Genomic DNA, 13,802 nt, shown 5'->3' on the forward strand with positions numbered 1-13,802 from the left:
TATATTTACAGGGTTTAGAACACGGGGGAAAAAATGCAACCTGCATCTACATCAGTAGCATTATTTGTGATTTTGACACCTGAGACCCATGTCAGGAATTGAATCCCTTATGAGATAACTTTGGGAAATGATTTTTGCCATTACTTGGCTGCCTCGTGTTCTTTTTCTGCCCATTTGTCAAGCAGATTCCTCCATCCCCTGTCACATTTATTGTGTTCAGTCAATTTTCATTTAATAAACTTATCATTACCCCTCAGATGTTGCATTGAACATGAGACAAGAGACAGACCATAAAAAAAAAAGTAGGGATCAGAGTGATCCAGAAGTAAAGGGGAAAATATTGAGTGGAGCTTTGTGGACATAAAGATAAGAAAGATAATCAAGAAGAACAAAGTAAAGAATGGCCCTAAATACCAAAATAAATGCTCTGGAAGGACAAAGCATTAACAGAGCTATTTTAGTGTGGAAATTCATACATTTTAGTGAAAGCATTTTCTCTTATGTGATAGAATTAATTTCAGAGAATAGTTGTGAGTGCATGTACAGAAACAAGCAGCCAGCGGTGAAGAGAGTGGAAGAGTGCACCCTGAGCACTTAGCATCGTGGGGAAGAGCTGGTGTTTCCGTCCTGCCTGCCTCACATGTAATGCATTTCTCCTGTGTACCACTTCAATAAATGTACAAAAGAGAAGAGAGGGAGGAAAGAAGAGGTGAACAGTTCCAGGAAAAGTAGAAAGACTGTTTAGGGACAATGAAAAGAAAAAAAAAAAAGATAAAGAAAAAAAAAACTAGTCAGAGAATAATCGAGACATGTGAATAGGTGTAGAAAAGTCAAAGAAAGAGAGAGGAAGCATCCAAGGAAGGTGCATATGAGAAGAAGAAAAAGTTCAGAGATTTCGATGCAGATGTTTGTCTCAACCTGGAATTCATTAAAAGTCGTGAGCCAGTGCAATATTATCTTTTTCTTCTATTCAAAATGCAGTCACCCCACCCCGCCCTGGAATTTGAGTTCAAAAAAGACATACAATTTAAAATTTTTATTTAAAGATTGCATGATTTTCATATATATATATATGTATACTTATATATGTGAGTATTTATGTATATACTGTGTTACTTGAATATTAAAGTAGCTTTACCTTTAAATATGAGAACAAAAGTAGAAACAAAATTTTAATAATCAATATTATATTGTATGTTGGTAATTTCCAAGAAAATAGATTACTAATATGCTTTACTATATCAATCACTTTAATATATTCATATACTTCATAATGTCATGTCTACTCTCAAATATATTCAAAACAGATATTTAACTTTGTTATCTTTGTTATAACATCTTATTATCTTTGTTATTAATTTTTTTTCCCTGGAAATCTTTCTTATTTAACTTTACAGACCTCTTTTTCTCTATCATCTTTTTAAGCAAAAGAACATGTAGTCAAAGATAGGAAACTGGTAAAGGCAACTTAAGTAACCAGTACCAATAACTACAGTTTGAATGAATTCTTGTTTGGAATGGGATTCCATCCACGCAATCCGAATCACTGGATGGGAGAAAATTACCAAGGTCAATTATTAAGTGTGTACTTATTAAGTGATAACTGCTGGAATTAGTAGCAGAAGAAATGTTTCATTGTATTTCCTGATAAAGAAATATAAATATATAAGTAGAAATATATGTATATATGTTCACAACAGGTGATAGGACAAAGTTAGTATTTAAGTGACAACTTAAAGTTTTCATTCAGAACACGTGAGTAATTAAACACAATGGGTCATTATACCAGAAACTTCAGAAATATTTCTTATGCAAGAGTCATAACTTCAAACCTTAATCCTACTCTTAAATTGTTTGAAGCTCTACATCACTAAATAAAGTCATTATAGTTAGATTAATAAGAAAATAAACATATTGCTAAAGGACACATATCAGTCTTGCAGCATTTTTCTTATCCAGATTTTAGCACAAAATTAAATACCATTGGTGCATTGTTTTCCATCCTTCCCCTGAATCATAAGGTATCTTGCAAACCTACATTAAATTGTTACAATCTAAACAGTACTTTTACATTGTGTGAAAAGAATTTAAAAGTACAGAAGTAATTTCTGTCTTACCAATAACTTGAAAGGGATATTGGAGATCCTTTAATATTCCATGCTTGTATCATAGTGGGATCCAAATGAACCCCACTATTAAGTATAATGATAATGCACTAATAAAAACATTTAAAAATTAAAATGTATTAGCCATTATGAAACAGAAAAAAATACAATAGCATAGGGTCAACAATAACCAGAGTTTCGATTCATTCTGAATGTTATACAGTCTCCAAGAAAAGATTATATAGTGTTGTATAATTGTACAATTGTGTGCTATCTCCATAAGTGGAAGGAGTGGAGATCTAAAATTCCCCTGAGAGTGCTAGATGGGCTCCCTGTGGGACAAGTGAAGGTGTCCTGCTGGGCACTGTGCATTAGGACCTGCATGAGAATCCAGGTTGTCCCACAGGCATGGCCAACCCTGAAGTCAATCCACCATAGACAATTCAAGATGCAACCCCAAAAATTGCACTTTATGTCAATATTTTCTCTCACCAGGGGCATTCTGACCTCTGTGTGGAAACTTCAGTTTATATTAAAATGTACAATTCTGAGATCTTTCATAAATATCTGATCTGAGCTCATCAAAATATGATTTTATTAGGCCAAGATCTAGACTCCTTCCAGAAGCCAACTAAGTAAAACTCAAGAGTAAAATTTACTTTCTCATGCAAACTAAAGCCTAGCTGTCCCATTTTAGCTAAAAGTTAGTGAGAAATGTCACTAGCCACACGTTAGGAGCAGCTAAAAACAAAACAATAAACAAAAACAAAGATAAGTTCTGGAGTGTTTATTTTAAATGACAAAACTCCAGTGGACACTTGCTAAGGGCCTTCATCTTTGGAGGATGTAGATTATGAGAAATTCTTGATCATTATACAAACCAAAATTGTAAGTTGACTATCCTGCAAATGGAGAAGCTGGAAGGAGTCAGATGGGACCTGAGAGGTCAGCACCTCCTGAATTTCAAAGGGCCTGGGAGGATAAGTCAGGGATTTTGTTCTTTTTTCTAGCCAAAATGGAAAGCATCTGATGGACTATCAACATCTCTGTCTTTGGCTATGAAAGTTCAAGAGTAAAGTTGATGGACAATTTCGATATGGATAGTCTTTTCAATTTTAGTCATATTAATAAGTGAATCTGATATACTATTGTGATTTTATTTGCATTCATTGATAATTAACCTAATCTAGATTGTTTTTCTACAGTCTTTAATATCTGCATATATTCATATTTGAAATGTTTATTAAAATCATTACCCTGTTTTGTGTATTTGGGGGGTGGCTCATGAATATTAAGGAAATGCTCTACTACTGAACTAATTCCAGACCCACTTCAGTTATTGGTTAATTAAAGTCATAATTAGTAATTTGGAGATTTTTCCCTATACCATATATATATGAATTATCAGATAAGCAATTTGTGAATTTTATTTTAGGGACATTCTCTGCTATTTCTTTTCACAATAAAACACTGTTCCATTTCATTAGTAATATCATGACCATAGGAACTCATGATCAAGAAACAGTGACCATGCTAGGCTAACAGCTAAGATCTTCTTGTGCCAAAAATGGGAAAAGAATCACACAAAAAATTCAGAAAACGTCTACCCCAGTGGCATTTCTAATGATTCACTGACAAGGGACATATCAAGATATCCCTTCTAAAGTGAAGCATAAGTTGCTACACCAGACAACTCAAACTGAAATATGTGCAAAATCTAGTGGACATTTTGGATTTGGAGGCCATTTACTCCATATGTGATTCGAATACTCTGAGCCATTTACCAAGTGACCTGAAGAGCTGCTTCTGTTGAGAGGAATGATTCAAATAGGAGGAGGCTGTACATTCCATTTTGTCTGATCCAATTAACTTCTCTTCTTCTCTTCCCTCCCTTATTATGTGTTAGTATCCACATGTCAGAACATTTGGTTTGTATTTTGGGGGATTAGCTTATTTCACTTAGAATGATAGTTTCCATATCCATTCATTCATTCCATATTCATTCATTCTTTTATGGTTGAGTGATATTCCATTGTGTATATAAATCACATTTTCTTTATTCATTCATCTGTTGAGGAGCACCTAGTTGGTTCCATAGCTTACTATTAAGAATTTTTAAATTCTTAAACATTATTAAATGTTTAGTACTATTAAAACAATCTAACAACAATCAAACAACAGCACTAACATTGCAGAGTCAATTTGGTGATGGAGTCAATCTTTCTGAGCTGGAAAGTTCTCCACATAATTCTGATGCAGGATACACTTTCAGACTCAGTCTTAAAATTACCCCACCTCATTCTCACATCCTGCAAACTCCTAGACCAGATTTGTTCGAACACCTGCCAGATATTCATATGTAATAAAGAACTGACATGGCTATTACACAACCTCGATTTTTGAGAAAGAAGCAAATTCCCATTTCTGATTGATGCTTACTTGCTATTACCTAAATCTTAAATGAGTTTTCACTGTCTCGCATAATTTTATCAATAATCTCCTGAATAGTAGAAGGTTTTATAAGATGATGAAGAAAAATATGTATACTTGTATATAGAGAGAAGAACTGTGAATTCTTTTAAATATCCATAAATGGACAGTAGATCCTCCTAAAGGAGTTTTTTTTTTTTTTGTATTGTTTTCAGTATATCCATGATGTATTACTCCAACAGCAGTAGATTTCTTTACAACTGGGTGAACTTCACTAAATGATATCATACATTATAACTAAATAACCACTAAAGAATATGTGCATTCATCATTTATATTAGTGTGAAAAGCCAAATATTAAATATCTTTCAAAAACAAGGGCTTAGCAGAAATTCATATTTTAACTCTTTCCCAACATTCCTCTAAATGACAGAAATGGAATAAAGGAATAAATCTATCTTAGAATTGATAATGGAATCATATCAAAGGACTAGTGATTTTGGTGAGTTTCTGTAGCATAAATTAGTTGGATTTTGTGGAAGTGCAAATCAGAGAACAATAATCCATAGACCTGACATAAACAAGAGAAGTCTGCAGAGGAAGTCTGAGGTGTAGAGAGGCCCTTGGTTGCTTGTTCCACCCTCTGCAAACTAAAGTTATATACCTACCCACATATTCATACCTTAATATTCACCTTATCATCCAAGCAAAGGAGAATTTTAGTAATGTAACTTCCAGATAGCAGAAGGAATAGAGAGTTGATTATATTATCAATTCTGCTTTTGTGTTATAACCATGAATAAGCAAGAAAAATCTAGGTGACTACCAAAGAACCGTCTCTACCCCGGGAGCATTATACAGCAATAAAATCAACAAACTACACATAAGCAACAACATGGGTTTTCGGAAAGAAAGAGCAACAACAGCTGAATGTGATCCGTTCACTCCATTTCCTTGGTTTTAGGGGAACAAAAGCAAAGAAAGTGATGTGTTCTAATTTTGAAAATGGGACCTCCAGAAATACAGAATGATGATAATTTGGTTTAAATATATATCTGGTTTTGTGACCCTTAAGACAAACAAACACTAAATAGACCCTTAATATTTGTCATAGTCAATCCCAGGACTCAATGCCAGTATTAAGAACATACACACCTCAATTTCAGTGAAGGATGAATTCTTTATTAAAGAAATGTGAGGTAAGTTGACAAGCAGCAGCCATTCCAAGCACAGATGGAATCATTTCACATTTGTAAAAGAGTATTGAATTCTTCCCGTGCTTTTTGCATTAGGTAAATATTGCTTTAAAACATTTCACAAATGTTAACTTAGGTTTTCGTGTGTAAGTGACAGTGCTAGGCAAACAAGATATACATGCAAGATATAGAGTAATTAGGAATTCAAAACTGCAATCTTAAAGAGTTTTTTGACATCAACTAAGTATTTTCCTAAGGGGTTTATTGGCAAGAACCCTAAATAATGCCATTGTGAGCAAGCAGGGTTAAGATTAAATGTATGTTTGTGTATATTTATATTTATATTTACTCATAGCTACATGCATGTCATATACTCTGTAAATACTCATGAACTAATACACCAATGCAAATCTAGATATGTATACTATATGTGCATATAATCTGGTAGCAATGGAAATACACTAAAAAATATTTAATCTGAGACCTGTGTATGAAGAACAATCTAATAGCAATGATTGGGAAGGAGGGAGAGTATAGCAAATGGAAGAAGTGAACAATCCATAATTTTGCAAACACTGTTGAATAGATTTTAAGGTGAGAGAATCAGAGGTATTAGTAGAACTATGTATGGAATTTCAGTGTTGGGAGAGAAATATCAGAGATATACCTGCACATTGATCACTAGTTCTATTTAGAGCATAGAGAGGGAGGAAATACAACCTTCAAGAATTTTTCTTCCAGCTTCCTGGTGGGCGCTAAGGCATCCTATCATCTTATCATTACTTCACTTTTGATATTGCACATTTAAGTTTCCCCAAGAAAAAAACATATTGAAAAGAAAACTTTAGATATTAAGAATTTTTTTCAGCATTTTGACTGTAAAAAAAATGCTTCCAATATTTCTTTCCTGTTCTGCCAGTCTTTTTCCTGTTATGTCCACCCACAATTAAGTCTTTCATGCATTACTTTCTGAATTAGTAACTCTTTGGATTGTCCAATAACAAATATGCACATCTAAAAAGGGGTTCACACAACAACTAAACTATGGAACCAACCTAGAAGCCCTTCAACAGATGAATGGATAAAGAAAATGTGGTATATATACATTACTCAGTTTTAAAGAAGAATGAAATTCTAGCATTTGCTGGTAAATGGATGGAGTTAGAGAATATCATGCTCAGTGAAATAAGCCAAACCCAAAGAACCAAAGGCTGAATGTTTTCTCTGATATGTGGAAGCTAATTCACAATAAGGCAGAGGATAGGGAAGAATACACTTACTTTATTAGGTAGAGGGAAGTGAAGGAAGGAAAAGGGGTATGGGGGAAGGAACAACAGTGGAGTGAAACAGGCATTATTACCTCTTGTACATGTATGACCGCATGATCAATGTGATCCTGCAATAGGTATAATCAGAAAAATGAGAGATTACACTCTATTTATGTATGATCTACCAAAATGTAGAAATGCATTCTACTGTCATGTACAACCAATTAGAAAAACAAAAATAAAAAGGACTTCAGAAGTCAAGAGAGACAAAGACAAGCAGGTCACTTCTTTTTACTCAGAGGCAAATGAGTTGAGAACAACCACTCACTCTTGACCCATACCTTTGCTGTTTTAATTCCCTTCTCATTGTATCCTGATTGCATTTCAATTTTTGTTTATTCCTTATGTGATGTCTGAGTTCAATTGCTCCAAGAAGTGAAATTCACCATTTCCCCAAAAATCTGTAGATGAAAGATTTTTGATGGCTGACAGATATACTGAGATTTTATTTTATTTGCTGAAACATAAACCTACCATCCCTATGGAATAGATGACTGAGTCCCAGGCTATACAGCACCTCTATCTGTATAAAATATCATACTCAAGTTCTTTGGAAAGAAACTACCCTCATACTCAATGCATTCACAAAAGAAGAATATATAAACCATACATGTTTCCACTTTTTTCTGCTTTGATTATTCTAGTTGACAACAATTTTTAATTAAAATATCTTATATGTTTATGAATGAGATATACAATTGGTTTAAGTATACATTTAAGTACTAAAAACTTAACGTTCCATTAGAATTCTGACTAAAAATCCTTTCAATAATACTAAGTACAAGTACAAATAACTCCACAATTTTGTGACTGTTTTAATGAAACAAAGGTACTAATGACATCTAAATATTTCTTCTCAACATTTTTGTCAGTGCAGCTAAGACTTTCTTGTTTCTCAGACTGTAGATAATGGGATTTAACACAGGGATTATGACAGTGTAAAACAGAGAAAGCATATCTTGATCATTTGCTTGTGAAGATGCAGGATGCACATACATGAAGAGAAGGGGGCCGTAGTATAAAGACACAGAAAAGAGATGGGCTCCACAGGTGGAGAAGGCTTTTCTTACACTCTTTTCAGACTTCTTTTTTAAAATCATAAAGAGAACTAGTGTATAAGAAACAAGAATAGTCACAATGCTGAATACTTGAACTGAACCAGAGAAAATAAAAAGCATTAAATGATTAATAGAATGGTCACTGCATGAAATCTTTAACAGAGGTATAACATCACAATAAAAATGGTGTATTATGTGGGAATTACAGAAGGTTAATCTGAATAAAAAGCTTTCATGTAGTATGGCATGAAGAAAGCCACCTACATATGACAAAACTAGTAGCCGGATACATAATCTATTTGTCATGATCACAGGATTCAGCAAGGGGTGGCATATGGCTGCATAGCGATCATAAGCCATTGCTGCCAGGATAAAACATTCTGTGGTCACACTGAATGCAAAGGAAAAAAATTGCACCAGGCATTCAGAAAGAGAGATCATCTTGCTTCTGACTAAAAAGATGACCAGCGTCTTTGGGGTCACTGTTGATGATATCCAAGCATCCACAAAGACTAAATTCCCAAGGAAAAGGTACATGGGAATGTGAAGCTGAGAGTCATTCTAGATCAGAGAAATTAGACCAAGGTTTCCCACCATGGTGATGAGGTAGATCACCAAGAACCCCAGAAACAGGGAGAGTTTCCACAGTGGTTGGTCTGTAAGTCCTATGAGGACAAACTCTGTCAGCAAAGTTGCATTGTCCTTTTCCATGACTTCACTGGTTGTCACCTGAAATGAAATGTAGTGAGTGAACAAAAAAAAATTCATTTAGGATTTATAAAAACATATCGAAGGGGAAGAGTGCAGGAAAACATTTAAATGTTTCAGAATACCCTCCGTTTACCACAGTGATATAAATAAATTAGGTAATGAAAAAGAGTAAAAAGAAATCAACTCAATGAAAAGTGCAAGAAGCAACATATTTAGAGAAAATGAGAGGCTTCTAAGCTTGTGATAAATTTGGGGGGAACAACTGAGGTGTTGGGAATTCTGTATTTTGGATGAGATTCAGTCTCCGGTGAAGAACTATTTGAATGACCTGGATTTTAAAGTGAATTAATTGCCATCTGAAGGAAATTGAACATCTTTGTGCTAAGATCTTTCAAGATGTGGAATTATGTGGTAAAATATTTTTAAATTAAATATTTGGGTGTATACAAAGTGGCTCCAGCAAGGAATCACTGAAGTTAGGGATACTAATCAGAAAACATTTAATATTGTCCAGGGGCTCCCAAACTAGTTTCATCCCTCAATGGTCTAGGGGAGCTTTTTTATACAGAATATAGATTATGAAGTATTAATGGAGAAACAGAAAGAGTAGTTGAAGACTGACTGAGTTAAGGATCTATAGTTTAAAAGCACTTCTCTGATGATGGATGCCAGCATAAGTGCATTGCCTCACTCATATGTGACACTGACATTTGTAGTAGTAAAGAGAATGAATAATTCAGAGTCACCAGGATTCAGTGACATATTTATTATTCAAGGTTAGTCAGTGAAGGGGAAAGCAATCACTTGGTGACTGGGCAGGTAGTCTTTAACAACACAGCTAAGGATTTTGCTTCATTACGAAAGTTGTGAAAGGAAAATTCTTTCCACATCCAGGGGAGATACAGATAAAAGTACGGTTCTACTGGACACTAACAGAAGTAAAAAGTCACTGGAGTAGTTGGAGGCATAGTTATGGGTAACATACCCCTCAACAAGTGTAGGCTAAGAAAAGAGAGGGAAGTTGAAAAATATTGATGAAGTAATATTACAAGAGGTTATAATGTAAATAGATATAGTTTATTAGATGACCATATCTGTCCCTTTCTAACATACATCATTTTGAAGGACAAAGGTTGCCCTTCAAACTCACTTTCCCATGACCCATGAATCTAGTGTGAGGGGAATTGGTCTAGTTTGACCAGTGAAACTCACATATACAGGATTTGGAATACAGGGAGAGAGAAATATACAATTGCAAAAAAAAGAAACTAGATTATAAGTCAACCACAGCAATATCAAGACTCCAGCATCCTGCATCTATAGTAATTGCATTGCTGATGTGATTGTGACATCTGAGGTCAAATCAGTAATTGAAATCCTGTTGAGACAATGCTGGGACATCAATTTTGTTACTGTTTGCTGGCTTATTTTTTTTTTGTTGTTGTTGTTGTTGGTGGTGGTGGTGGTGTTCTACTATTCCTGCCCAGCTGTCAATCTCTTTCCTCTAAGGTCTTGCTTTGAATCAATTTCCACTTACTAAACCATTTCCTTATTGTAACTCAGAGCCCTGGATGAACAAGAGAGAGAGAGAGAAGACCAACCAGGAAAAAAAAATTACTAAGCAGGGGAATCTGAAAAGTTGAGTGTTGCAGACATAAAAAGATGAAAGATACTCAAGAAGAACAAAGTAAAGAATAGTGTTAAATATCACAATAAATAATCTAGTAGGCCAAGGAATCAACAAGGATATTGAATGTGGAAATTAAGAAATCTGTACTAAATTTGGTGAGAGTAGTATCTTTTATGTGAAACAATCCAGAAAGAGAATAGAAGAGTGGATTCTGAGTAACGGGGGGAGGAGTTGCCATTTTCATCCTGCCCACCGTCAAATGCAATAATTCTTTCTATTTGAGCATTTTAACCCAAGTTTCAAAAAAGAGAAGAAAAAGGAAGGAAAGGAGAACTCGGACGGGAATAGAAAGAGAATTTGGGCATGTGAAAAGAAAACAAAAGGTAGGAAGAAAAACAACAGGTACAAGTGTGAGTAAGTGCAGAAAAGTCAAAGGAGAGGGGAAGTTTCCAAGAAAGATGCACATGAGAAGCAGGGATGCAGATGTTTATCTTAACTCTGGAATTCAATAAAAGTTTGTATATCAGAGAATCTGCCTCTTTGCTTCTGTTAAAATTCAGTTTTTCCCCATGGAAGTTCCATACAAAAGAGAGATCTGATTTAAAATTTTGTTTTAAATATTGTGGTTTTTTTCATAAATACACTACTATTTCCTAAATATCCTTCCGCATTTTAAAGTTGCTTCATCTTTAAATATAAAATAATATGAGAACTGTAACTGTAATAATTAATAATGTTTTATCATATACAGGTAGTGTGCCAGGAGAATAAGTAACTCTGTGAGATGGTGGAATGCAATTTACTTGACTATACGAATCATTTCGCTATGTTCATATGCAAAAACATGGTGTGGTGTCCTCAAACGTATATAGTAACACATTTTAACCTCACTACTTTTGTTACTACAGTGTTTAAATTGACTTTTTCAATTAATCTTGTTTGTTTAACTTGGAAGTATTTCCTCCCCTACCAGCATTCTAATAGAAAAAATGTAGCCAAAAACAAGAACCTGAGAAAGGAGATAAGAATAACTAATACCAACAACTGCATTCTTATTTTGAGGGATTCAAAATTACATGAGAGGTGAAAATAATCAAATTCAACTTGAATAGAGGTGCTCATTAAGTCATAAATGCTGAAAAGAGCAGTAAAAGGGCATTTTTATCATAGTATATATGTAAAATACTTGGCAAAATATTGTCAGAAGTGATTGAAAAGAGAACTAATATTTAAGTGACAAAATTATTATTCAGAATTCATTGTTAATTAACTAAATAGGTAATTTTATCATAATTGACAGAAATATTTGTTATATAATCATAATTATGACTTGAACCATTAAACCTAATTTTAAATTGTTCACTCTTTTAGATCACCAAATAAAGTCATCCCTCAATTAACAATACAATAAATCAGTAAAGAGAACAAATCAGTTAGTGCATTTTTGCTTACCCAAATTTTAGCACAAAAGTAAATTTGAACATAGTATACTGTTTTCCATATTTACCTGACTCTTTTGGTATCTCCTGGATCCAATCTGAAAGATTTCTATATAAACAGTAATTTGACCTTTCATATAAAGAATTTTTAAAAATACATAAATGACTTATCTCTTATCCATATATTGAAAAAGATTTTGGGAGGTTCTTTAAAAATATTAGGCCTTATAAAATATAAAAAGTTTAATAGCACAGAATTGATGATAACAAGTCTCAATTGTTTGCACACTTACTCATTTTGGATGCTTAACTTTCGGGTCTCAAGAAAATGTTGTTTGTATAAGGTCTATTTTGAACACAAGAGTCAGGCAGTCGTACAAGTGCGCTCCTTCCAGAAGTGGAAATAGTGGAGATCTAAAATTCCCCTAAGAGTACCAGAGGGTTCCCTGTGGACAAGTGAAGTAGCTCTACTGGCACTGGATTTAGACATGCATGAGAACTTCAGGTAGTCCCACAAGCATCACCAACTCTGGAATCATAACATTAAGTCAGAATAGTTCTAGTTTTAACAATAAAAATCGGACTTCATTTCAATATTTTCCCATAAAAAGGACACTTCTAACATATTTATGAAAGCTTCAGTTTACATTAAAACGTGCAATTCTGCCTACTTTGATTAGTATGGTTCTGTTTGAACTCGCCAAAACATGATTTTAATTAGGCAAAAATCATATTTCCCTCCAGGAGATAACCCTAAGTACAGTTGTCTTCCTTATGTGAACTGATGCTTAAATACCAACCATATGCCTAGGTGCCCCACTCGAAGCTGAAATTTGATGAGAAACATTATTAGTCAAATGTTAAAGGGAATAACTTAAGAAAACCAAAGATAAGTTACTCGAGGGGAGGTGAATGTCCTAGAGATCTGTTGAAAATGCATATTTGTTTCAGAATTTTTAGGTGGAGCTCTGGAGTCTTTATTTTAAGCAACATGATGCCAGTGGACACTTGCTATAGAGCCTTCAATTTTGGCTTATCTGTACTATGAGAAATCCTTAATTATTAGACAAAGAATTGTAAATGTGGCGGGCCTGCAAATGGAGAAGTTGGAAGGAGCCAGATAGGGCCAGGGAGGTCAGCATCTATTGGATTTCAAAGGGACTGAAGGGCTTCATCAGGGACTTTGCTTTTTACCCTACTGAAAGGAAAGCAATTGATGGATTATAAATATGGTAGTGACATGTTCAGGTTTCCTTCTGAGCATAAACAAAGCAGCCTGCAAATGAGTTCTCTTTCAGAAAAAATTAAAGCTAATTATTTTTATATTTGATATCTGAGTACTCACATCATCATCTCTGAAGAAAAAGGATTCAGGGTATTTTTATAATTATTGCTAATCAATTAATTTTGTTGTTATTGTTTGTTTTAGCATTGTTAAGGTTTAAAATCTGGGGCTCATGCATGCTAGGCAAGAACACTCTGAGTTCTTCTCCTAGCCCATAAAATGATATTTTTAAATAAAAAGTTTAGCTCATCATTTGGTTAATGACAAGAAGGATAGGAAGAAAAACAGAACATATGCTTTGAAAGACTTATCAGTCAATTATCTTACTTACTTAGAATTTTGCTAGTGAACAAAGAAATTATAGAGAATATAATAACAGATAAAAGACATTGCCATAAAAACTGCAAAAGTGTGGAATAAGCAGCCTGATGTGCACATAGCAGATAACATGAGAATACTCAACTTTTTGACGTTCCTCTTAACCTTTTTAGAGTTGTTTTCTCTACCCTAATTTTATTTGCTTGTCTTTGATTACAAAAGGTGTCCTTGATACTTCCAACATGGGTAGTCTTTTCAATTTTAGTCATTTTATTGAGTTCTGATATACTATTGCCATTTTA

The 13,802-nt window shown here is 34.0% G+C and overlaps 1 pseudogene; it reads right to left on the reverse strand.

Moving 5' to 3' along the window:
- Window positions 1-7,901: 7,901 nt before the first annotated feature.
- On the reverse strand, window positions 7,902-8,870 carry LOC124993100 (olfactory receptor 5H1-like; annotated as a pseudogene).
- Window positions 8,871-13,802: the final 4,932 nt, after the last annotated feature.

This window comes from Sciurus carolinensis, chromosome 9, assembly GCF_902686445.1.
Source record: "Sciurus carolinensis chromosome 9, mSciCar1.2, whole genome shotgun sequence".
NCBI lineage: Eukaryota > Metazoa > Chordata > Mammalia > Rodentia > Sciuridae > Sciurus > Sciurus carolinensis.